General features: G+C 34.2%; 1 long non-coding RNA gene across 1 annotated transcript in view; it reads left to right on the top strand.

Moving 5' to 3' along the window:
- Nucleotides 1–3,826: 3,826 nt before the first annotated feature.
- Nucleotides 3,827–27,976, top strand: part of LOC110475074 (uncharacterized) — a 33,646-nt gene continuing 9,496 nt past the window's right edge. The window contains exon 1 of the long non-coding RNA XR_002466206.3: nucleotides 3,827–27,972. This is a non-coding gene — a long non-coding RNA (uncharacterized LOC110475074). The remainder of the gene's footprint in view (nucleotides 27,973–27,976) is intronic.

Consider the following 27,976-nt stretch of genomic DNA (forward strand, 5'->3'; position numbering starts at 1 on the left):
TCTCTGCTGCCCTGTGGACCTTCCTCCAGGGGCTGCAGAGGTGCAGCTGACTCACCATGGTCTGCACTGCAGGCTGCAGGGGAATCTCTGACTGGTGCTGGAACACCTCCCCTTCCTTCACTGACTGAAGCTGGTGTCTGCAGAGTTGTTTCTCTCACATATTTTCACTCCTCTCCTGTAGTCACTGTTTTGTAACACAGTAGTTCTTCTTCTTTCTTAGCTCTGTTTTCCCAGAGGTTGCTATCACAGCCACTGATGGGCTTGGCTTTGGACAGCAGGTCTGTCTTAGTGTCATCTGGCATGGGTTCTATCAGTCACAGGGAAAGGTTCTGCCATCACCTCACAAAAGCTACCCCTGCGGCCTGATACCAAAACCTTACCACATAAACCCAATATGACTTCGTATGCTAGTTACCTACTAGTTACCTACATAGTTACTGAGTCAGCTGCTCTGCTCATGCGACCTCTCTGTATGAGCTCCTGTGAAATCTGCTCTCCACTGAGAGGATGTCAACCTGTAATCAGTGTCTCTCAAAGTCCTTGCATTCTGGAAGGTCTGGGGCCAAAGCTACCCCAGAAGAGCAGTTTGCAAAAAAATATAGCTGAAGGCTCTAAAGCAGTTATCACACAACCCTATTTGCCTGCAATTTTGACAAAAACATTGTTTTAAGTCTGCCTTGGATCTACATGAATTTACTCAACTTAATAGAGTTCTCATCTAAATTAACAGACATATGTTGGCCTAAAGAGGGTTAAAAAAGCAAGTTTTTGATCCTTTCATACTAGTTATATATTGTGGTCAATCTCTAGCAGCACTTTGTAACAGAAACTGTTCAAAGTTTTCCTGGGGCAAAGTGATATATAAGAAATTTTCATTCTTAAAAGCCCACTTTCTTTTTCTTTTCTCCCCCCATGCTTGTTAATGGAAGTGGATAAAAATGGGTCTACTTTTCTTTAGAAAATTTTAATAGAATCATAAATTTTATTTCCTTTTGTAAGAAGGTGGTAAATAGACAATATGATTTGTAATTCTCCATGCAATTTTCTACTGTTTGGTTTAGATAAATATTAAAATTAGGTTATTTGCAAATCCTTCACTTACTGATGGTATTAGCAACTGCCTCTATTACTGTATTTATACTCCATTGACCTTTTAGAATCTCAGCCCTAAAACTCTATTGCTGTGTTCTCATCAGATTACATGTCTGGGGCTCTGGGATAATTTATCAGTTAGAAATTATTTGACTGGTATGCCTGATTATAATATATTTCCCTGATGGATCTTCCATAAAACCTATAACAGGCATAGAACGAGGTCACAGGAATGTTATTCAACTTAAAGTTTCCATTCTAAATTTCATAATCTCTGCAATCTGGCTTCATCTACATCATATTCACAGAAAGAGAAAAGCAATGACCCTAACAACAAGAATGCAAATTTAATACTTGCCCCTTATACATGTAGCCTTTTTCAAAATAATAAAGGAAAACTGCCTCAAATTACAAAAGAATCAAGCATAATATATATGCATTGTGAATGCTCATGCAAAGAGAAAATAGGAAGGATGCTTTATACAATAGAACTTAAAAACATGAAGGAATCCTTTATAATCCTTTATAGTCAGATTATAATCCTTTATAATCAGATAGCAGGAAAACTTCAAAAATATTAGAGCAGTTATAACTTTTTCTGCATTCTTCCTCTCTTCTGAGATGGGGGTAGAGAAATAGAATAATCAACAGCACAGTAAAACAATGTCTGTGTAAAGTTAGTAGAAAGAAGTTCTATCTTACAGAAGAAGATACAACCTGTATCAGCATAGCTAACTACGAATTCCATAGAATCATAGACTGTCCTGATCTGGAAAGGCTCCACAAGGATCATCAAGTCAACTCCTGAACCTGCACAGAACAACAGCAAGAATCACACCATGTGCGAGAGAACTTACTTCTTTTTACTCACTTTTAATTTTCTGCAATATATATATGTAAGTGAACATATGGTACTATTTCTGAAAAATACATATATGTAACCTCTTTCATGTCTGTATGTATGGCAAGACCTGTGAAACAAATATCCTGTTTCCTTGTAAATTGTTCCACTGTATCCAAAGGGATATATTTGGCCTGTACAGAACCTGCAACAACTGCTAACAAAATTAGAGTTCAGGAAAATCTGGATTCACTCAGTGTTCACTAACAGTCAGTCAGGACTCCTGACATGCAGAAGAGCTGTAAGGGTCACACTGGAACACAGGAACTATGGCATATTCACCTCATCAGCTTTAGAAGGGAGTTTCTCTTTATAGTAATAGCAATATGTCAAAGGTATTTGTGATCTGTTTCAAAGGTTCTCCAAACTGATGAAATGGATGCATGACAGATATAGTAATTAAAAACAATAAATGAAATACATTTGATCAATTTAAGAAAAGTGTTTGTGCCATGTTCCAAATCTAAGATCTGTCATCAAGATCATCCACCAAGGAGATTTCATCACAATAAAATGGAGCTGGCCACATGCATTCAGTAAGCAGAAGTATTACTATGTTAATTTTAATCTTTAGCATGTGTAGCTTTCAATTATCAAGCTATATGTTGCTGTGCATGCCTTCAGCTTAGAACAAAAATACAATTTAAATCTCTGACTGCCTTTTATAAAATTTACAATACCCTCGTGACCTTTTCATCCATAGATGGAGAAATAACACACAGCATATTTGTAGTTATCACTAATTCCCCAAAACTGCCACTTTATAACAAATAAAATATTTTCTATTTCTAAACACAAAGATGGCAAACACTCTTCAAAAATAAAAATAGAACTGTATTAAGTAGGTATACTATGCATTCTCTGTGTATTTACTGAAATATGGCATTACTTCATATCAAATTCAACTGAATTGCAATCTACCTGAGGTAGTGTGAAGAGACTTTCCCAGTGTATAACGTCACTATGAGTAAGGAAAGAGTGGTGAGATTTATTTCAGAGAACAGTAAGCAGTTTACTTTGGGTCATAAGTAAGTTGGTGTTCTAGTTCCTTTAAAACAAAACTGGGTCTGTGATAAAACTAAGGACTTTATTCTAGACTCTGAGCACAACTGGTCAAGTGGAATCACCATAGAAGTTAGAGTGAAGCAATACTGTCTGCAATTTACTCTTACATATTCAGTATTTAAAGGGTTGCTCTCTGAAGCACCTGATATATAATTAGAACCAAGCCCTTAATTAACCCTTCTTTATGCATTTAAGAAAATAACAATTATTACAGTCTTGTTTCATTGCAATAAATGGCAAAAATGCCCAGAGAAATGTCATATAATGTATGTTCTCTGAATTAGTGTTCACCCGGTCATTCAAGTGCCACTTACCGTGTCAACAGCACCATTCGTTGCCAACATGTTGGCTTTTTTCCTCTTTGAGTTTTACAGGAACCTTCTAGTAGTGAGCAATTTTTAGGTTGGTAATCTACATAACTGACTGGAATGAAACAAGACAGGAGTAGTGTTAAAGTTGTGACCCTTGAGAGCTCAACATCGCTTCTTTAAAACCCCAAAACCAAGTCTGAATTCCCATTTAGATGCTTCGTTGGATACGGAATTAAACAGGACACTGAATTAAAATCTGCACTGTTCAAAAGTCTAATGTTAATTCACCAAAATAAATGGCAAAATTACAATTCTTTCAAGACCATTTTTGGACCAGATCCAAGGAGCATAATTTTCCCCTCTTACAAAGAAGCAGCTCTTCATGAAGCAGCCAGTTCCTGAGCTCCCATGAAAGCTCTGAACGAGTAAAATGTTACCTGTGTGTGTATATATATATGTATATATTGCTGAGTCATGGTCAATTTGTTGTCTACCAGCATACCCACATCCAGATTTTGTATATCTGACCATATTTCAAAATATAATAATGTTTTGGGTTTCTGTCAGACACAGATTTTTCAGAAAAGTCTTATCTGAATGAAATATCTGAAAAGTTCTTAATTTTAATTTCAGATGGAATTTAATAAATTACAGCAACAGGCAGATGCCTCCTCTTTCAGGCTGTGAGCAGTTCCAAAACTCATGAATTTCATATATTTGAATGAGTAATGATATCACCAAGGATGTAACCAGTCTGTCTTGCATGAGACATATCTGAATCTGTTGTTTTGAGTAGTCAAAACAGGGCTATTTAGGCACACCAGTGTGATCTACTGAAAGTAATAATGAGGTAGATGTCTAGTTAGTAAAGGTCAAGTAAGGATATGTCATGAACAAGGACAGAATAATTGGCAACCCCCAATGGTTAAACATCCTGGGGTTTATTTAAGAACCAAGAAGATTAGAGCTTTTACTCCAGTCTTACTCCTTCACTTCCTCACTTAGTCGCTCCCCTTCAGCCATATGTTCAATAGGTCTTGACATGCTTTTCCTGCAAGGGCATCTCTACTGGTCCAGGAATGTTGGGCAGAAATTCATGCTGGTTCTTGCCATGCTCACAGTGAGCAGCCTCATGTATTACCTCTCAAAGTCCCAGGCCATCCCCTGGCATTTATCTGTACACAGTACTTGGATTTCCATGGTCTTTACCCATGTCCAAGACTTTTCCTTCAATCAAGATATTTACCCATTTTGAGAGAATACTTCTTCCTGAATCTCAATAGTCAGTGTGCAGAGGCACAATACATGATCATCTTCCTGATTTGCAGTTCTGTCTTATGTCACTTGTCAGCTGGAGGATTCAGGACATGCTGCTTTTGTTCAGTTAAAGTTTTATCAGTATTTTCAGACACCCAGTTATCTGCCATGTTAGCATTCACACTTTAAGCTGTTTTTTCATAAGAAATATGATATATGATTTTCTAAAAACTGTATTTCACTATGCAAGTACTTTTTGAGTATTCATAGTGTTTACAATCACTTTTTTACCTATGCCAGATGATGTAGCTATATACTCATAACAAGATAATTTATCAAAGTGAAAGCCATTAACTCATTTCAGTATTTAATAACCAAATAAAAATTTACTAAGCAAAGCAGCAATTATAATTTAAAAACAGCATAGAAATTAAAAACAAAAATTAAAACAAGTAAGTTACTTAATTTCAAAGAAATGGTTACATCTGGAATTCAAGACTGAGGTTATAACTTGGTCTGAATTTCTTAACCTTTTCATAAGAGCCCTTCAGGGCACTATTCTAACAATAATCATGAAGGATTCTCTATACTAAAAGGTATAACCCAGATCACGTATTCAGATTCAAGGGTTATAAAGGAATGGTTTGTGATAGAACAAATGTCATCTTAACACCTATATATAAATTTAAGTGCCATCATGCCATATTTACTAGACATTACAAAATGTTGCACAAAAATTGAATTTTACAAGATTCTATGTTACTAGAAATTGTTCCATGGAACTGCTCCATGTTCTGGACAGAAAGCAATATAACTTTGTATTTTAAGATCTTTCTAAGTCTTTTATTTTGACACATTCTAGCACCCTAAATACTGTGAAAGCCAAGACCTCTGAAAACACAAGACATTATATTGCTTATTGGTCTGAGGGTGAAAAATCCTGCCTGCAGAAAACACTGGTACTCCATGAAAGCAATGCTGAAAACAAGGGTTGGAAGGCTGACAGAGGGATGGTTAATTTGCCTGATGAGGCTCAGCACAGGTCAAATAGACTTTTGTGTACTCAGTCATCATAATATCCCTGAGACAGACAGGCATCTCTCTGGCTGGCTTATATTGATCTGGGGACAGCTAATGGAGAATTTGTATTGTTCAGCATAGAACTGGATGTGATTTTTCCATCTCATGATCATGTATTGGAAATGACTAGGATGTTTTTAGTTGCAAGGTTACCTAAAGCATCCAGCCAACACCAGGAAAGTTCAGGGAAACCACTTTGTTTCTATATTCTATACCTTGAATAACCTGAGAATTCAGTATTCTTGTTTCATTGGTAACAAATATATAGTCAGAGTCATAGTTGTATGATCTAAATATACAGAATTGGCAATGCAGAGGTCTGATAATCTTCAGTGTGTGGATGAAAGCACCTGTTAGATACTAGCAAGGCGTCTTTACAGAAAACAATAAAAGTTGTACTGTTGCAGCATTTTTTTTGCAATTCAAATTTCTCTTTTCAAGAGGTAGTTTACCTGATGCAGATTTCAACTGAAATTAATTACTACTGTAAACCAAATTGATTTTGAGTTTTTAGGCATGTGCCACAAATATTTCACACTTTTAAATGATGGATATTTTTAGTGAATTATTATAATGAATTGTTGATTATTACTACCACAAGCCAGATAAAATTAGTTTAGAACTGTTCATCATTTATCAGTCAGAATTGCTAGTTCTTATAGCATTACATTTTCATCTACCAATCTTTAACTTATATTAGCCCTTGGATATATATGCTGATGGCATGAATGTGTACAGCCCCTCTGCAGAATTATCTTTTTCTTCTCAGAACACTTTATTAACCTACTGAGAAAGTAAATTCTACAGTGAGAGTTGATAATGAGAGAGAAATATTTCAAGACAGATATTTATGTTGGAGTCTTCATTTACTCAGTTATATAAATGCATAATTTATCTCTCATTCTTGCTATCAAGAGATAGATTTTACGTTGCAATTTTCAAGATCTAATTGTTGACAAAGTATTTTAAAATCACTTGTTTTCTTCTTCCTCCCTTTCTTCAGATTTGGTGGTTTTGGATTTAAGAATTAGGAGGTGAAAACCACTGGGTGACAGAGTCAGCTTTGCCAAATACCTTCAGCTTTGAGGGGCACCTTCACCATTGAAGACTGGAATAAAACTCAGTTCATAAGTACAAAAGTGAATGGATGAGATCAAAGAAAATAAGAAGCTTACATCTTAGACAAACCAAATTAATAAAGAGATTTAACTGTGTTATATTTTCATACTACTTATTTTTCACTGCTTCCTTATTTCAATATATGTTTGCTTGGCCCCTATGGAAGGACAGTTATTTTTATGCTTTCTTCCACTTTCTGATTAATGGATATTGCACGGAGAACAAAAACACCAGGATAAAAACCTAAACAACACACAATGAAAGGTTTTTTTAGGTTAATTTCTGTGCAATAACATACGGATTATAAAAACAATAGCAGCACAAACCATTAAGAGGGCTATCTTGGAAGCAGTGGTCAAAAAGCAGACTCACAAATTTAATATTACATAAAAAAACACAGCAAATTTAGAATTGTATTTTGGTGGAAGAAAAATAAAAAATGAGAGAGAGAAAGAAAAAAATATTTCAAAGCTGAATGCAGCAAAGTGAGAATCAGTGATTATTAGTGTTTAAATTAAGGGCATGATTTAAATGCTTAGTTAGATCTGATCTTAAAAACCTAAATTCATCTAAGTTTGAGTTCTTAAGTGACACAAATTGTTTTATATGGGAATTCTGAGAAAGGAGCTGTAACTAAAGAATGGATTGGTTCATGAGTAAATAAGTTTTAACCTCTAAAAGTGAACTAGAATAGTAAATCACAGATTGTTCACTTTCCACATAAAATTATTTCCACACTAGACCTTCATACAAGACATGATATGAGCTCACAATATCACAATTTTTTATGGTGGTTGCCAAACCCAGAGCTCTAAAAGGACCAAATCAGAAAAAATCTATATAAAAGAAACAAATTGGTTTGCAAGAAGCTCTTTTAAATAAAAAAAATACTAATTATTAATAACTAATAATTTTTTCATTATTTTTCTCTAAATTTCTTATTTTTAGTTGTTCGGTGGACAATAAATATGAACAATTTAAGCCTGCAGATTGCTTTACATACCTACTTAAAATTTTCTGTACATGTCTAGTCATCACCATCACATGCTATTATTTCTACTCTTGATATATCTGACTGCAAAAAGAGTAGTAGGGAAGAGCAAACAACAAAAAACAAGTACATATGTCCATGTGTGAATGTCTTTCTTCTCATATGATCAGGTATCTACAGAAAAAAATTGTATTCTCTAAGCATCCCTACAAGAAAAATGTGTTTCTGTAAATATTTAATGTGTGAAAAAAAGAAAAAAAAAGAAAAAAAAAGAAAAAAAAAAAAAAAGCAGGTTGGAAACAGTTAAGTAAACATCCATCTGGATTTAGAAAAATATTTGTAAACATTATACTAATACATTTCTCCATATTTCTTTACATACATAGCTTTCCTTTTATGCTTTCTAAAATGCATACAAAAATAAAATGTAGGAACCAGGGAACTTTTAAACTAATTTTGTATTTTTATTTGCCTTATTCTATATATGAAATAGAGTTAATAAGGGAGTTTCAATTATTTTTGTTTTCATTCATTAATATTATGTTTTTAAAACCTGTAGCAAGTACAGTATTACCATTGCATTTTCTGATTGTTATTTTATGTGATATGGAAAGTAATCAGCTATCCAATTTTTGTTGAAAATCGCAAAAAGACTGTCATATAAGATATAAGAAAGCAATTTCCTGAATTCATTGACCTTTCAATTGATATCATAACACAGCATAATCACTAGGCATTTAAATTAGCAATGTAACTCAACGTAGACGGATAACTGTGAAATCTCAAGGGCTTGTTGCCTGAACAAGACCACAGCACTGTAGCTAAAAGGGTAAATGTGCTTCATGCTTAGGGATGACCTTTAAGTCCCACAGCTGCCTATCATACATCTTGTTAATCTGCCCTGTTGTTGGGTTCATCTGCTTATTTTATCCTTCTTTTTTTTGTAGAAGTTTAGTTTTCAGTCAGGTCTGATACTTCTGCCAACAGAAGTGTGCAACAAAGGTCTATATGCTTTATTTTGTCTTAATCTTCACAGACATCTGCCTGAGGAAAATATTTGAACACTGAAAAACAGATTTACTCTTAAAATCTTTGTCTTTTAAATGAAAAATAAAATATAAGGGGAGTTTCATATTGCTTTTCCTTTGACACATATATTTGATTATAGTTTGATTAGAATCATCTGGCATGATTTTATCTTTCTTGATTAAACATCCAGCCTAACTTTTATACTCAGTATAGTCATCAGAGAGGAACTGGCAACTTTTTCTGGATATTCTAGTAGCTAATCAAAGATGAGGTAAAAGAATGTCTGCATAAAGATCTGTCTCTATTTCTGTACTGAGGATAAAGAGTAGCAGCCTCTCTCTCTCTCTGACAGCAGGCAGAAGAACTCAAAGGCAAGCAAGGAGAAGAATTCCAGACAAGCTTTTAGGAGAGGTCACTGTTGAGATAAGAATTCAAAGTCTACAGAATTTTGTTTATTCACCATGCCTCAATTATAGCCTTTCTGGGGACATGAAAGTGTAGATGCATGGTTTCCTTTGCTTGAACTCACAAAATTAGAAGTTTGCAGTTTGTGAGCCTTTGAAATTATATATACATGTGTACAGAGACTGGACCCACCTAAGTAGGATCACAGTTCAACATAAGTCATGTCCCATTAACATAGGGGAGATTATTTAATGAAAAATAAAATTAAGCCAAAACAAAAGTCAACTAAACAGCTGACTTCCTTAACCTGTGTTTTAGTCCATGAGGTCAAATTCCATAACCACTGACTGGAATAACTCTGGAAGGAGTTGCTTGATGAAAGACTGGAAAATTTTGATTCATTGATGTCTGACAGTGGTGTTTGAAATGTGTTTGGGATTACTTGCCTTAGAGGCCAAGTACCATACCATTGAAAACCCTTGCCACTGACAAGAAAGATGCTAAGGACTGGTTTCAAAAAGCAGTTGAACAAACATTCTTATCTTATAAGTCACCTCTACTGGATGTTCACAGCTATACTATTGCTCCAGTTAAATTTATACCATTATTCTTTCTTTCTGCAGAGTGAATTCTGGTAATCTAAAACCTATTCACTCAGTATTACCTGCTGGTTAGCTGAAGACCCCAACAAGTTTGTGGTGTAATAAAGTAACATCCCTAATCAGCTGACAATATGTGATACTTGGTAGCCTAAACAGCAGTACCAAAATGTTTCTCTTCGTGGAGAAACAGAAGTTAATTGATAAAATTCAAGTTAGTTTTTATTTTAACTGGGGAAAGGACTACAGTTTTCTGTACACAAATCACTCTGTTCTTTTAATCTACTTTTTTTTCCTCTCTGACATATAAACTTTTCTAAAATAAGCAGTAATTTTCAGGGTTTATAACATTCATTATCCCCTCTGCTTATCTTGTGTAGCAGGCTTGTGCCTTTTAAAAGGACATTTTTCTTCTTGTATTGCTGTTTACTTCTCACACAGTATTTTTACAGAGAAAATGTCACGTTGTAAAGTGTCCAGGTAACCTCCATGCAATGTTTTTTTTAACCACAACTTTATTTTACAAAAGGGCTTTTTAACAGCAAACCCAGATCAAAGCACTGCAGGGTTTGGAGACAAAACAACAGTTCCACAGTAAAGAAAAATCAATGATCTTTCAAATAAATCAAGATTAAATCAAATCAAGACAGTTTAACAGAGGATTTTAAAGCCAAACAGTGACTTGGCTTACCTGATAGCCAACCACAGGTACAATAGATCAGATGAATATAAAGCCAGTAGTAAATGCCTATATCCTCTCCAATGTCCTGTTATAAACAAATAAAAAGACATTGAGTTAGTTCCTGACACTGTTATTGGCAAGTATTTGTTCCACAGGATGTCTTTCAGTGGGGCAGAACTAAAATTAGATGCTATTTTATATAAGATGGCAAAAATTGACTTTTATCATCAATCAGCTATATCATTTCAAGTAACTGTGAAGTACTGAAAGTCAATAAACATATTGGAGATATCAATTAATTATTAGAATGTCTAAATTGAAATTCAGTAAGCTGTTTCAAGCAGGCCTTAATTACTTCCTTTTGCACAGAACACATGCTAGATAGATTTTTAGAATAGTATGTGTCATTAAACACTGTATTTATTTATCAGTCCTAGTGGGGTGAGAGGTTTATAGCACATAGTCAGCAGTAGAAGGAAAAATATTTGACTTGAACTTATACATTTGTTCTTATAGTGTAAGTGATTTTGGCATTTATAAACTGGTTCTTGCCCTGGGCTTGCTAAATCTCAGCTAAATGCCAAGCTAGTCATCAGCCATCCATTTTCCTTTCATCCAAGTGCTCTGCCCAGTGCAGAACCTGACACATTAGAAATTGTGCTGATATTCTGCATACATGCACAGTCTCAGTTTATTGTTTCAGTTGCCAGTTAAGCCTGGCTAATTTTGCATAAAATAGCACATCTGACTTACCAATTCAGTCATAAAATATAAAGTGATGATCATAGCTGATCATCATTAGTAGGCAGCTAGCTAATAGCAACAAAATATAAAGATCAAAATCTTTGATAGCAGTTCATACTTTATGATCCATCTTGGAGGAGTCTAATATTTTAAATAATCTTATTCAGGATTTATGTCACAAGAAGGAAAAGAAGAGATATGGCCACATTTCACTACTAAATATTAGTCAAATTCACCCAGTAAATTCACCAGACTTCCTAAAAAGTGTCAAACAATAAAAAATATCTGAATATCTTTAGTTACACAAAAATGTAGCACCAAATGTGGGATATACCTCATTTAGCTTTATTAACATAAAGCTGAGACATCAAACTTTGAGCTAGATAGACATCCACTGTATGCTCAGTATCTTCCTATAGCAAGGAAGAGATTTTAGATACTTGATTTTAGCATTTTTAGAATGTGGGTAAGAAGAGTCCCACTCCTCATTGTGAAATGTTAAAAAGATAAGTATTTTTATCTGCTACTGATATTAATATATTTAGGAAGAATTTACATCTAACTCACTGGAAGGTAACACCTACAGTCACATCTCAAAGTTTTGCTTTAGAGTCTCCTTTGTGTTTCATGGGTCTAGAAAACATGCAAGTTTTTTGTGACATGGACCTTTTCATTTTTCCCAGCTGGATGCTGATTTCTATAAAACAAATTAAGATAATTTTAAATTAATTTCTTTTCATTCATCTCTATGAATGAAAATAAATTAATTGAAATCACTTCATCTTGTTAGTATCTTAACAAAAGTTGAACAGAGACAATTTGATTGTGTATCAGACAGGATGGGTCTTACTTTCATATTTTTGCAGTTAGTTTAATATTTTGAATTTTCACAAATCCATGTATGTTCTTATTGACTCTTACACTGCCTTTACAATGATTTGCTATGTAAGTAGTGGCAACTTCAGGAGGACAAAAATCCTAAACTTCTTGCAGAAAATACAGCATATTTGTCCCAAAACTTTTACTATCTGGTGTTTTTTTTCAGTTCAATTTTCCAATGCAGATCATCTTCAAAACAGCTGCACTAATAGTCAATACTACATGCCAGGTCCTATTTTCTGATCCATAGAACACATTAAATCACTTTTACTTGCTAGTTTGCCAATTAGCTTTTTCCACTGGATGAGTTTTCTTCATCAATTAAAATTATTGGTGATCATCTAAAGTAATTTCCCTAGTTCATTGCCACTATTTCTGTGCCACTATTAAAGCTAGTACATTACGCCTTTACCAGCTGCCTTTTACCTGTCTACTGATCTAAACAGACTGATGCTGATATTTAAATTACAGTGATGGATCTCAGACGTGCTCAGTGAGAAATTGAGGTCTACTCAGAATTTACCTTTTTTGTTTCCTTTATTTGGATACACAGTATCATAGAATGGGTTGGGTTGGAAGGGATCTCAAAGATCATCTAGTTCCAAACCCCTGCCATGGACAGGAACACTTTTCACTAGACCAGGTTTCTCAGAGCCCCAGATAACCTGCTTTTGAACTCTTAGAGGAATGTGAATGGAGTTTCATCCACAACTTTTCTGGGCAACCTGTTCCTTTGCCTCATCACCCTCAGTACAGATTTTTTTTTCATGTGCCTTAACAAAATTGCCAGGAGGATCACCTCCATGATCCCTTTTCAGGGAAACTTGTGGATACAGAGAAAGAACTAGAATACATTCTAGTCTAGATGGGTGGAAAAACAAGTGCATAACAGAGTACATTTGCTCAACACTACAGACAACAATTCTGGCTCAAAACTGAGTAATTTTATCCAAAACTTCTAAGAAGTTAGAGACAGTTTTTCTTTCCTTTCCTGGGCTTCAAACCTGCTTTAAAAAAGAGAAAACTGCCATTGACCAAGGCACCCTTTTCTAATATACCTAGTTTCTAGTCATTTAGAGAAACATTGGGAGGTGGGGGGTGAACATGGTGATTTTTTCAATTGACCATTTCATTTATCCACACCTGAAGTTGCTATTATTGCTTGCAAATTGTATTTGAATGATTTGAAAGTAATTTCTTTGATATAAACCCAAAAATATTCCCAGTACCAGCTTTTCTTTTCATTAGGAAAGCATTAATTTTAGAAGCATTACTAGAAGTTTCTAATGTTAACACTCATCAATAATCTGATTAAATTTAAAACATGTATACAGTAATTTATGAAAAATCTTATAATAAAAATCCTACTTAAATGAAGTATTTTACCTTGTTATGCAAAGATTAAAGTTTCCCTTTCTTCCTTTCTCCCTCTTTTACATTTTATGCTATTCAATGGCATAGGAAACATGCAGCAAAAATCAAGGCATTTCCCACCTTTTCCAATGAGTGCTGCTACTTTGCTCTTTTCCTTCTACAAAATTCCAAAATTTCTAAAGGTAAAACAGCAATATGAAAATATACAAAATAACTTTAACCTGAAAAACACTTTTCCATTATACATATTGTTAAAAGCACAACCAAGACTTTAGAATATAAAAAAAACTCAGTATATCTGAAGCCTTGTAAAATGTCATTTTTCCCTCATTTAAATGAAAAAAAAAATTAAAGCACTGTAGTTCCAAACTTCTATTACAGAAAAGAAATGGAGATGCTAAACTTTCTACATATTTGTAGGTCTAATTGTAGTGACACATCATCACATTCTCAGATCTGGAAATTCATTTAGACAGCTGTTGCAATTAAAGACCCTGTAACATAATGACAAAGATCTCCAGAGAGTTTTCTTTATCAGTGTCAAAGCAGATAGTCTACTTGTGAACATATACATAGATATATATATATGTATATATAGGAAATTAATATATATAAAATAATACATATGTAAGTCAGAAGTCTATAAATATCTGGTTCAGCAAGACAGAGTTCATCCTGAAACTTAATAATATGGTTTAGAAAAGACATTTACTTATGTAATGTAATTATCTAGGACAGTGGAAATGTTTTAAAAGAAGTCATGTAGACAGTTTTTAGGAATTTGATCACAGCTTTAGAGTTAGACTGTAGCAGCTAAGCCACATGTGGTGGGTTGACTTTGGCTGGATGCTTGGTGTCCCTTAAGCTACTCCATCACTCCCACTCCTCACCTGGACAAGCATTAAAATACAAGAGTCTAATTGGTCAAGATTAGGACAGGGAGGGATAACTCAGCAATTACTATCATGAGCAAAACCGACTTAAAGTAGGGAAATTAATTTAATTTATTACTAATCAAAAGTCAGAGTAGGGTAATCAGAAATCAAATCAAATCACACACCGTCTTTCCACCTCTCTCTTATTCATGGGCCCAACTTAACTCAGGATTTCTCTACATCCCACCACAGAGGCACAGGGTGATGGGGTCTGGGCATTGTGGTCAGTTCATCACATGTCTCTGCCATGTCTCTTCCACGGGAGACAGTTCTTTATTATTTTGTCCAATGTAAGTCATTCTCATGGGCTGCAGTTTTTCGTAAACTGTTCTGGCGTGGGTCCCTTCCATGGGGTGTTGTCCTTCAGGAACAAACTGCTTCAGTGTGGATTCTTGGTAGGGATGAGTCCTTCCAGTGAAACTGCTCCAATATAGGCTCCTCTCTCCACAGGGCACAGATCCTGCCAGCAGCCTGCTCCATGGGGTCCTAGTCTCCATTGGGTGCATCCACCTGCTCCAGTGTGGAGCCCTTCATGAACTGGAGGGGGACAGTCTGCCTCTCCATGGTCTTCACCATGAGCTGGGCAATCTCTGTTCTGGTGCCTGGATCACCTCCTTCCCCTGCTCCTTCACTGACCTTGGTGTCAGGACAGTTTCTCTCACCTACTCTCACTCCTCACCTTTGACTGGAGCTGTGAACAAGATTTTCTTCCCCTTCTTATCTATGTTATCACAGAAGTGCTACTGCTATGGCTGATTGGCTCAGTTTTGGCCAGCAGTTCTATTGGTCATAGAGAAAGCTTCTGGAATATTCTAAAAGAAGTCACACCTGTAAGTCCCATTGCTATCAAACTCAAACCCATATCAAACTCATAATACATCACATTACTTCAGAGCAGAATAATTTTCTTCCATTTTTCTGAACAGAAAAATAAACAGACAGATAAATAAATGCCCTTATTTTTTGTTGCAACTGAGCACCAAAGATATAATATGATGCCACTGGAAGCCTTGAATGTGAGTTCTTAGATTGTTACACAGGCCCTGCACCTCACTAAAAAGGATGCATAAACACTAAGTCACTCAAAAACATAGACCTAAAAAGTTATGTGTCTGATGAGTAGTGAAATACATTCAAACACTGAATTATGTCCTTCCTTTCTACTTATATGGAATGAGATCTGAATTTCACAGCAGTCAACCTGGTAATAAAATTGTAATAAAACATAAAAATGGTTTTGTCAGATCCCTCTCACATCAACTTCCACGGCTCAGCAAAGAATACATTTTTATTCATGTCAGACAAGGATCTAAAATTTAAAATTCCTTCAGGAGCTTAGGGACTTAAGTGATGATTTTAGACATGAGCAAATGATCACTGTTTCTCTTACAGTTCAGGATATACTCATACCATATTTTTATGCCATGGTTTTTGTCATATCCACATGCCATATTCTTAACATTAATTTAGTAAAGTGGTTTGTGACTTCATTTTCATTTTAGGCTGAATTATTAGTTCTTCATAGAATCATAGAATACTTTTGGTTGGAAGGAAACATTAAATGTCAGCTAGTTCAACTTCCCCTGCAATAGTCTGGGACATCTTCAACTAGATCAAGTTTTTCAAAACCTGCCCAATATGATCTTGAATGTTTCCACATTTTTAGTCGTTAATATCTTACATCCTATTTTTCCCTGCAATTCCCTCATCCTTAGGTTGAATGTAATGTAAACGATATCAAAGAAAGGAATAATGTCTTTTTTATTGATCAGCTCAATTTTTCAGCACATAAATAGGATTAATCTTTTCCAGGATGATAAAAATTAGCTCAAGATTTTCAATAATTGCAAAGAGGAAATAAAAATGAGAGCTGAAACATTTTCACACCATGACAAACTTTATTGCATATATTTAGGATAGTCTAAGAATACTTCAATTTGTTAGGTTGTCATATCATGTTGCACATTCCCAAAATGTAAGTATCAGCAGCTGCCTGTTTCGTTGCCCTGTAAAAATTCTGTATTTGACTAGTTCATGATGTAGACCATTCAGTCTTCATATATTTTTTAAATGGAAGCTGGTTTAGAGATCATGTCTTAGAATATATTATGAAGCTACTCTGGGAATGGAGAGTCTGGTCCTAATATCACAGAACAATTTAAAAACTACATATACTTTGATGACTCCCAGTCTAAGGCAAATTTTGACTATCCTTAGCACTTTGCATCCATCTGTCCTAGAGACTTTAAAAAACATAAATATGAGAAATACTTTTGACAAGAAAGAACATCAAGGCACAAAAAAAAGGAAACAAGCACTAATAACTAATGGGCTAAATCCAGATGTCCAAATCCTATCCTAGAGAAGAAACCCCATATGTGTTAAAAAAAAAAAAAAAAAAAAAGCATGTAATATCTCTCAGTACTGAATAAAAAGAAGCAGATATGCTGAACAATTTTAATGCCTGTTTTACAATGAAATTAATCATGTCCTAATCTCCATTGACTATATCAACCAGATTTTATTGACTATGAAGAATGATCTGCATAAAAAGCTCAGATAGACACATCTAAACTCTGTACTTTGTGACACAAATCCCACCTAAACATTTGGAAATTGTGCAAGGCATTAAACACTTTTAGCTTCATTCCTTTTTTTCTGAGAAAAATTAATGAAAGTAATTGTAAAACTTCTCTTGTTTTCTTGAAAACTTTATATCCTTGTATCTTCTAGGGGCTTTCTGTTTGAAGGTGATTGGTTGGGGGTTTTGGGTTTTTTAATTTTTTACCAGGAAATTAACAACCTAAGAAAACTTAGAGGAAAAGAGGATAGTATAGCAAGACAGTTTTTGATCTTTCAGTAGTGAGTTGACATATTTTTCACTTAAGCCACTTATAAAATTATTTTATCTTGCCAGATAGCTATAACAACAAATAATTTTATAATTACTGCTACTTGCTCCTCTTTTTACGTGCTTCATTCCTCTTATATATTTCCATATATGCAAATATCAGCCTATAATTTCTCTCTGCACCATGAAACTAATATCCTGTGATGGAATGCTAATTTAATTGAACTTACTTTGAAGCGGATGTTGAGCTGTCATTTCAAACAAAGTTTCAATAAATCTTGTCTAAATACTGTGTAGTTTTTTAAAGAATAGTCTTTGCAAGCTCAGAAACCTCTCCTTTAATACATTTTGATAAGTTTAGACATCACAAGAGAACTCTTTGTTGCAAACTCTTATTCAAATGGAAGTTGTCATGCTTTAGTTCGGTGTTTCCAAGGATATGAGAGTTATAAAGAGTCAATATCCATCTGCTACTGAGATTGATGACTAAATTAAAAGCTTATATTTCAGAACTAATTATTGTACAAGTTATTTGCAATTAGGCCTCTACAAAACACTAATTAAAAAACCACAAACAAACAAATTCCCACAAATTGGACTCCTATTATGTGTGCTGCCAGATGCATTACTTCTATACTGAAATTCCCATTTCTAACAGTTAGACCCAAAAACTCCCTAGGAAGATTTTGCATCATGCTGCCTCATAATGGTTGAGACCCCCTGTCCTGGTAGAGTTTTCTAGGACCAATTGTCTAGCTTTATCATTAAAGTATATCTGACTGACAGCACCATCTATTCATGAGTCTTGGAAAGGTCAACACAATGCATTTGGAACACATATTTGCAACTGAACTTCTGCTTGAAAGGTGAATTAAAATAATGGAACTGTAAATAAGGGGTTGCAACAGAATATAAATGAGAAAGAAACTCTGAAAGACTTATGACAAGGTTCTTTAGTAGGACAGGAAAATTACTTGTATCTAAGGATATAATAAAAAAATAATTTTAATTTTTCCTGACTAAATCAAGCTTCTAAAACGTGATGTTTATCTTTCCAACTTTTCTGGCATAGCAACCATGAAATGTCTATCCTCTACAACTCCTATAATTACAAAATTTTCGATATTCTCTGTTCTTGCCTAAAATAGAAAAAAAATTGTAAGTATAAGAGACTGTTTCTTTCCCAAAGAATAAGAAAGACATTTTCAAAATACACAGACTTCATAACTGAAAGACTACCATGCTGAAGTTGAAAGTTTCCACAATAAAGAACAATAATTTGCACAGCAATCAAAGGAGAGAACAATCTGAAATACTGGTAGATTGCAGATATATCCAGGATAAAGAGCCAACCTTGATCCTCTAGCAACTGGATGAGGAGAAAATAAAATTAACAAATTTGTGGGGTTGTTTTTGTCTGTGACCAAAGAAACACTGTAGCAATGAGCTGGAAGTAGACTCCCAAGAAAGATGGAGTAAATAGGAGAAAATAAAAAATAAATCCAGAAATGTGCATTAACATCACTATCGTATAGAGGCTAATGTGTTCTAGGCTCCAAAATTGCAGTAATGCAAAAAGACAACTTTCAAACTCACTGGCACAGAATCCTGAGTGTCAAGACAAGGGGAAAAGGACTTCCGATACCTCCTATGAAAACAGAATAGCAAGCTGTTTATCCTCAATTCATCTGCAATATGAATTAGCCCTGACACCTCTTAAATCTGTGATCAAAGGGGGCATGTGAACCAAAGTTAGTAGTGGTATAGTTGAACCAAGTACAAGCAAATCTAAATATATCCCCCAGGAGTTTACTGAAAAAAAAATACAGAATATAAACTAATAGTTTCCAGCTCTAAATATTCTGAAACCCCACAAATCTTTATTACATGTGGAAAAGATTTATCATGTGAACATTAAAATGTTGATGCCTTGAATGGCCATTTTAATTGATCATTATTTAATTTTCACTGATTATTATTGACTGAAAAAACAAATGAATACTTGAGTTCTAGAAACAATACATTACATTATGTTATGTTGCGTTACATTTTCTGTATTTATTTTATCATATTATTTGACACAATTATGTCTTTGGATGTGTGGATCTTTTACATTATCTGCACTAACATATACATACAAAAGATTTTGCTCTTGTCTGTTGAAAACTATTCTTGAAATACCAAATATTTCTATTATTTCAATGCTTCAATCACCAAAGCCTAACAAAGTTGAGTTTAATTACTTTTCTATATTCTTCTTAAATTAATAAGAATATATTAAATTAAATTAAATTCAAGTCTACTCAAGTTAAACTTGAGGGGAGCACAGTTAATGCTTCAAGTTAGTTAATGCTTCAGGGGAGAACAGATTTGGATTACTCTAAGTCCAGATGGAATCTGAATTTCATATATTCATATACTTCTCATTAGCACACAAAATATTGACATTACCTTACACTAACATAAAGAGATAAACTTTTCTAGAATACAGCTGACTGCAGATCAGAAGGTTTCAGCTGTTTCTAAACTGCACTGAATACACATCTTGCATCCTATGGACCCAGTGCCTTCACTTTTCATACAATTACTCTTTTGTCAGCTCTGTCCTTTCCAAAAATCCAGTTCATTCTAATTGCAGCTTCCACTAAAATGAAAACCACCAGCTGCTCCCTTCCCCCTACTCCCTCTGGTGAGACAGACATAAGGCAGAGGTAAAAACAATATATGCAAACAGCAGAGAAATAAGAAACAAACAGTAACAGCATCATTATTAATACCAAAAATCTACAAAACTAGGGTGATTTCCATGCAAAATGCTCACTGACCTACCTGGTACCATGCAACACTGAAGATAATTGACAAAATGGCAGCAGACCCTTTGCGTGCCACCTTTCCCTTCCTGAACATAATCCATGCCCCCTCCTCCCCAGAAGTGAGAATCCCTCATTCCACCCCATGTCAGTTATGCAATCTAGAATTGCATATCTAGAATTGCAATCTAGAATTGCCCACACCAGGCTCTGACTCCTCACAGCTGCTGTGAAAAAATGAACTCCGTCCCGCTGAGAACCAGGAAACACCCTCACAGTTAAAAACTGTTTGTTGATGTTCAGAGGGAGCCTCCTGTGCTTCATTTTGTGATACAATATAAAAATACTAGATCAGCTAGAAAGTAGAATTTGGACAATGTGTACTTTTGTAGGGAAACAAAGTTGCAGCATATACACATGTAGTTCATTTTACCAAAGGATTTCTGAGTAACCTTGTGAATGACAATGCAGTCCACTGAAAAATTATAGCAGCTCTCCATCTGTTTAATTTAGGTTATGATAAATGGCATACTGTTTGGATTTCTCTGCAACTAGAAGAGATGAGGTTCAAAATCAAGCTGGATATCTGTCTGCTCTTTCAGTAATTTCACAGTAGGGTTATCAGAGACTATTCTGTCTAGACTAATTGAATGAAAGTTCATTGTTATTGGGAAAAGGTATCTGTGAAATAATGTTTAATTTCAACCAAGAAGACAAATTGCTGTGTGTCCTACACTTGACATAATTACAGTAACCCCTCTAGAGAAAGTAGGCAATATATGGGAATAATCAGTTAATTGTGATATGTGATATGTTATCCTGCGAAGCGTAATATAACAGGAACTATATGAAAGTTATTTGAGAACTGTGATGCCATTCCTCACCAGCTGCAGGATTACATAGCAAAATAAAGTCATAGCTCACTGAAAACAAACATTTTTAGTCTTGGGAATGACAGAGTTCTACAGATTACTTTTTTTCATAACATTACATCAATATTTAAAAACCATTATTATATTTTATGAAAGCCTAGAACATACAGTCTACTCACATCTTTAATGAGTTAACATCAATTCGGGTATCAACAATCTGAAAACATGATACCTTCGAAGAAAGTACATTTACGAGAAGTATCGATTCAGCACCTATTGCAATAAGGGTAGATTGAACATCCTAGGCTATTTCTAAACCAGAATTATATGAGGTTTTTTACACTTAGAAGTAAAACCATTTTGAAGGATTTGAAGAAATCTCTTTCCACCTTTATTAAAACCTTTGCTTAGAAGCGTCAATACCTATTTTCATACAATGGTTGGACTTTAACCCATCAACAACCAGTAGTTTGAATAACCTTTATAATCACTATCTAAAATGGATTTTATGTTAGGTATCTCTTCATTGTAAGAAGATAGCTTCCAATGCTTTCACTTTCCATAGTTAGATGAGGATATTTATGGGTATCAAGAAAAAAGAATGCATATTTTTTTAATGTCATTTTCAGATTTTTAAAAACATCTGAAATGCTAATAGGAAGGAATTTTCACAGGAATATACCTCATCTTGAAATTACTGGTTCCAAGCACTAAACAAATATACAAAGAAGTGCAAAGTAATACGGTTCTATTATTTGTCTCCATTCTTCATATTTCTGTGAACTTTATATAAAGAAGATCCTTGATCTTGATTGCAACAGAGCCCAAGAACTGAAGAAAGATTTTCTACAGGAGCTAACAGTTATGACATATAGAATGTGCAATATTTCAGGAAAATTCCAATCTGCTCAATTAGGGCAGGTCATACGGCATTGCTAAAGCTGCTGGAAGGAACAGTAGCACAAAAGATGTTTCACAGTCTCAAAATCAGATTACTTCATTAATTAAACTTGGCCAAGAAATAACAAAAACTTACTGCCAAATGCAGCAGCAATCATGGGCGCACATCTGCATCTTATTCAAATCTCAATTAGATCTGTGTAAATTAAAATAACTTGATCAAGATAATTGCATTTAGAGCAATTTAAAAACAATGTGAAGTTAGAATTAGGCCAATTACTTAAAAATATTAGAATATATCTAGGAGTATATCTTGTATAGAGTTTTTCTACTCCTCTTGACTATTTTCCTAAATCCCAAAGATATTTTTGTGTAATTTTTTATTAAATTCCAAGTCATGCTATAGTATAGATTAAATTAATTTTTTTTCAAGCTCTGCAGTTCTAAACCAGCTGGGAGACAACATATGCTTGATTGCTCCTTTGAAACAAATTTTAGTATTTCATGGCTCAAAATTATATAAATATTAATTCAACCTATATGAGACATGCTAGAGGTCAGGTAAAGACAAATGCACAAGCTAACAATAAACAATTTACTTAATTTCACCTGAAAACATGTGTTTATATTACACTTATGCTTTAACCATCACTTGAATTATACCCATTCAAAAAACTGCTCTAAATGAGTAAAAAGTATAGGCAAGTTCACACCATTTCCCAGCTCTACATAGCCAATATAGTCACAGCAGCTTCTAAAACCTGGGAGAAATTATTCAGTGGTCCATATTTCAAATTATCTATGCTTTTTGGTAAAGAGTTATTTTTTATAATTAGATTAGATTATAACAAGATTGACTAGTCTCTCTGGTAACTGGAGACCCCTACTAAAAACTCTGCATACCTTCAGAGAGTGCATCAACCATCCTTGTAGTTATCCACTAATGTTTCTGTGTCCTTTCAAGTGATTAGTCTTTCAACAGGTGCACACAGACTATATTCCAATGCAAAAAAATGTATTTCTTATCTTTCACTCCTTAACTTAACTCTCTAAATCAGTTAAACAATCAATTAGTTTATTATTGAAGTGGAACTACAGTAACAGTTGCAGTACAGTTAACTCTGAATTGTAGTAAAATACCTTACAAAGGCTATGTCTCATCTCTCAGGGTGGGGATTACAAAGACAGGGATTTTTTTTTGTGCGTAATACTCCATAAATGATTCTGGCCATTGTTTAGTATTTCAGAAATAGAGAAAGAGTTTTTAAAAGCATGCTATTTTCTTTTAAAAATATACGGTTAGTACCTAGCTCTAGGAAGACCAATTCTGTTTTTCTAATATGAATTAAAAAGCAGCCATGTGGCTTCCATTCAAGCTTTACCAATTGATTTTTATCTTTTCTGAGGTTAAATTGCTTGCTATAATTAATGCTACCCCCAGGTAGCTGTAACTTTTACAAATAATATTCAGCATGTGATAATAGGTCTCACTGGCCATGACAGCAGCATGGGGTCACATTAATACAGAATAAATGGTCTTGAAAAAAAATTCAGTATTAAATTTATCTTTTCAGCTCTTTTCTCTTACAAATAACCCCATAGTAGAAATAGGAGAAAAGAAAAACCCTATCAAATCCAGATAAAGTTTGTCATCTCCCAAATGTCTTGAATTGCCAAAGTGCTATTCATACATATTCTTATCTTTATTTGAATGGATCAGGTTTCATCTTTCAAATGCTGTAAATTCATAATAAGGTTTTTGAATGCAGTATTCAAAGTGCTTCCTGGAGTACACCATATTAAAATGGCTGCTTGTACAGCCAAAATATTTCTTCCACTGTCTTCTTGGTTTCAATTGTATCTCAGTATTCTTTAAAATCCATCTCATACCTCATCACATCTCATTTCATCTCATCTCAGGCACAACAATACAAGATTAATAATATTAACTTTTAATTTGTTCTTTTTACTTTATCTGAAAATACAAAGCTGGGTAAAGAATCTTGTTTTCTTCCCAGTTACAATGTAAATTGAAGAGCTAGTGGATGTGTAGACAGAGTTTTTGAGTAGTTGTAGAGGTTTTCCCAGGCCAAAAAGCAGAACACGATACATACCCAGTATATCTAACATCTCTCAAGTACACAGATGAAGTCTCTGAGTCACTATTGAAAGCTGTCATTTAAACCACTCAAATTTTACTCCAGAGACAGCTAGCTCTCTCAGAACACTGAGAACACAGGAGTAAGAGAGCATGAGTGTAATTTGTACAGTCAATGGACCAATGCCCTGGAGAAAAAACTGACCATATGAACATGCTAATTTTTTAATACTTTGTCATCATGCTTATCACTAACTTGGAATTTAGAACAGTGTTTAAGATACCGATATAAGCAAAGTTAGTGACCAAATTAGAATGAGAAATCTGATAGGTCTCATGAGGTTTCAGTTACTTTGGCTAATTGATGAGAAAATTTGTAACTCTTCTGAGGGCTGAATGGCTGTACAATCATCTCTCCCAGGAACTGAAAAAATTCCCATGTCTCCTCAAAGTGCAAGATGCAGGTAACATCTTTGTTTTCTCTAACAGAAATACACAGAAATTTGAATGTTTTTCTAGATATAAGTGTGAATATAACATAGTATTCATAAATATTTTACTGCTGGAGCATGAAAGAGAAAATCCATAATACTTGAAAAATTCAGATACAAGATATCTATGACAAAACCACCTACACAGCATAATCTACAGACCAAGTTAAGATCTCATATCTCATTTCCAGCCTTCAATACATCTACATAACCTCATTTCCCACATCAGAATTTTATCTCCATTATGTTCTCAAGGGTGTTGAAAGAACAGCTTCTTAATCTAACCTAGTACTCCTAAATCACTTATTTCAAAATTAGCAGCAGCACTGCTTATTAAATAGTTATGTTCTACTGTGTAAGTAGGATTTTGCACTGTTGATAGTCACTGTACACCCACAAAAAGTGGGACATTTAAGCATAGCAGCCATGTAGGCATCATTTCAACAATGACTCATGCCACTGCTCTGGCGTTCTGACCTCACTGTGCCTCCCTAGATCAAGTTTGGCATTATGACACTGATATCTTAAGCACTAACAGCCCTCTTGAGACCAATTGAGGAAGCTTGAGATGATCTCAGAATATTAAACATCCACATTTTGAATAGCTTCTGATTCATGAGGATGATACTTCCAACAGTCAAGCATTGTCCTCCAAATGGAGCTCTGAGTCTCAGAGGTGGTTAGCAAGTGAAAAAGGAGCGTAGAACCCAGAAACCTTGAGACTGCTTTGTGTGACACTTGGCCTAGTTAATGTTAGTGAATATGTTATGGGTCAATAGAGCAGTCACTCAAAAATTCACAATGATCTGGTTTTGTATTCTTCCCATTAGGATAGGACTGCTTTCTTAGCTTATTCTTACAAAAGAAAAAAGAAAAAAAAAAAGAAAAAGGGGACACTTAGTATCTTATTCATTGCACTGGTAGAGACAGACAATGTCAGTTTTTCCAGCTTTGTCCTACACACTGTGAGTCCTTAACCAAAATGAAAGCTGCAGTATAATTGCCCAAGTACTAATAATGAACACATTACAATTAAAATACAGAAGTTAAAGCTGGATAAAACCAAGAAATCTGACTGTGGTTTGGACAAATAAAAAGCTATGGAATAAAGAGGAGAAGATTGAAAATATTTTGTCTCAGAATTGGATATTCAACTGATTTTCAATGTTATGTTAAATCATAGATAAATTCTTCAGTACTCTGCTGTGAAATATTCTTAGTTCATGGTCTTTAAACATTCCAAGAGGTTATTACAGCCCCTTTTCCATGTTAGCTCTCTAAAACTTTATCTTATCACAGTAATAAACTAAAGCTCAGTTTTAAGTGCTCCTCTGGGAATAAATGCCTGAAAGGATTATTGTGGGTTTTGAAGGCAATGATCTCTTGGCCATCTATTTGAATCTAATTTGTCTAAGTAATAGCAATAAACTGTTACCATCCAATGAATATTTAATGGAATAAATAAAATAAAATGTATATTATTATTTTTGATTAATGGTTTGCATCTGATTCTCCTTGATTCTTGAAGAAATTTATATTTCTATATTGTCATTTACATGCAAATACATTTTAAAGATAGGTCTATTACTTTCTAAATCAGGCTATTTTAGAAGCAATTAAGGCAAAGAGAGTGTGATACACCAAAGGGAAATATGTATGTTATTTTCTTTATACACCTGTGTTTATAAAAAAGTTCTGAATGCTCTACAACTGAGTAGTAAAGGTGTAATGAACTCTTCCCTCTCCTCAAAAATCTATTAAATAGCTGATAGGTTATAGGAAAAAGCCTTGTGACAGAATAAGAGAGAAAAAAAAAGACAATTCCTTAAACTCTTTTCACACCTCTTCATCCAGCTGAAAAATAATCTTAAATTAAACCATTGAATATGCTTAGTATGTAAGCCATAAATAATTGAGGGTCCAGTCTTGAAGAGGCTGTGTTTTGAGGATCAAATATTCCAGGTATTATATCAGTGTCCTTTCTAAACCATACGATTAAAAAGCATAGATGAATAACTAGACAAGCAGTTAATCCATCTATTTATGGCTTTGACTGGGACAGTTAGCAGACATCCCCAAAGAAACACAGTAATTATTGACCTGACTCTTCTCAGTATGGAATTTCAATAACACTGACTGAGGTGATGAATAAAATCACCTGTCTATAAGGTTTAAAGCTATACTTCTGGAACATGGCTGGTGTTCAAAAAAATGACTGTGTCACAAAACAAAGCCAGTAAATGTGGTTCTCAGAAATCTGAATAGATCAATGGTTTTGAGATATTTCAAATTAGCTGAATCCCAATATCACTACCTAGCCCCATTTAGTAGTTTATGTAAATAAACAAGAGTTTATTTAAAATAAACGAGGATTTTCTTATACTGGCCACAGTGCTGCTGTACTCAGCCTTATTAACTCTCATGTTTAAATTATAACACACAAAGAATGTTCATAATTAAGCAGCAATTTCATCTTAGCTACTGTCATTGTGTGCAATTTTATCCTGCACAGAAATGTGTGTTAGAGTAAGACAACTTTCATACTGAATCATTATGTTTATTTAGAGAGGCTGTTCTCCATATGATAACAGTTGCTCATTTCAGAGATCAGAAATTAAATATATGTCTGTTTCTACTACCTGGGAAATCACCTACTACAGAAAAAGTTCTTGTAAAAAGAAAAATGTTTATTTTGAAAAAAAGGTAACTATAGGACAACAACTAAAAGAAGTATTTTTTATGAAATTCTGTTATTGTCTGGTAGTATATAATATTCCCATATACTAATATATTCTATTTTCTTCAAATGAGGGAAATACTAGCTACGCATTTGATACAACCAACTGGGAATTCAGTTTGGTTATTTCCTTTGAGGAAATACCATTAAATACTTCCACTGAAGAGCTTTTCTGTCAAGAATTTCCAGCTAAGAGGTCTTTGAAATAGATTTTTTGTTTTTCTTAATCAAATATACAATCCATATATATTGAAAGCAAATGTTTTGACTTTTTAATGTATAAAACAGAAGGATATTTTCTGTCATTCGATATTTATAGGTAGGTCCTGTAACTACAATAATCATGCCATGGAATTTAAAATTAAAAAAAATAAAACTGAATTCTTCCCTTTTCACTTTTCAGTGATTTTTCAATTTCTTATACAACCAAGAAAAAAAAAAAAAAGAAATTTCAAAAAGCCCTCAAAACCCAGCAGAGCTTTAGTATCTTTTCTTTAAAAATGTCAAAGAATTATATTTTTTTTTATTTTAGAGACAGGAATGAAAACTAAGTTGACAGATATTGCCACTATAACATGTCTTCTATAGTCATCTCAAGTGAATGCTTATCATTCACACTTTTATAGTTCTAACATAGCTCAACATATGGTAAGATATTGTGACACACTTGCATGACTCATAAGTCAGGGTTCTGACATGTAAAACAGGAATCAAAGATCACAATTCTCTTCAAGAAACACAGGGTACAAGGTAA

The sequence above is a fragment of the Lonchura striata genome, chromosome 1 (genome assembly GCF_050655825.1).
Source record: "Lonchura striata isolate lonStrDom1 chromosome 1, ASM5065582v1, whole genome shotgun sequence".
NCBI classification, from domain to species: domain Eukaryota; kingdom Metazoa; phylum Chordata; class Aves; order Passeriformes; family Estrildidae; genus Lonchura; species Lonchura striata.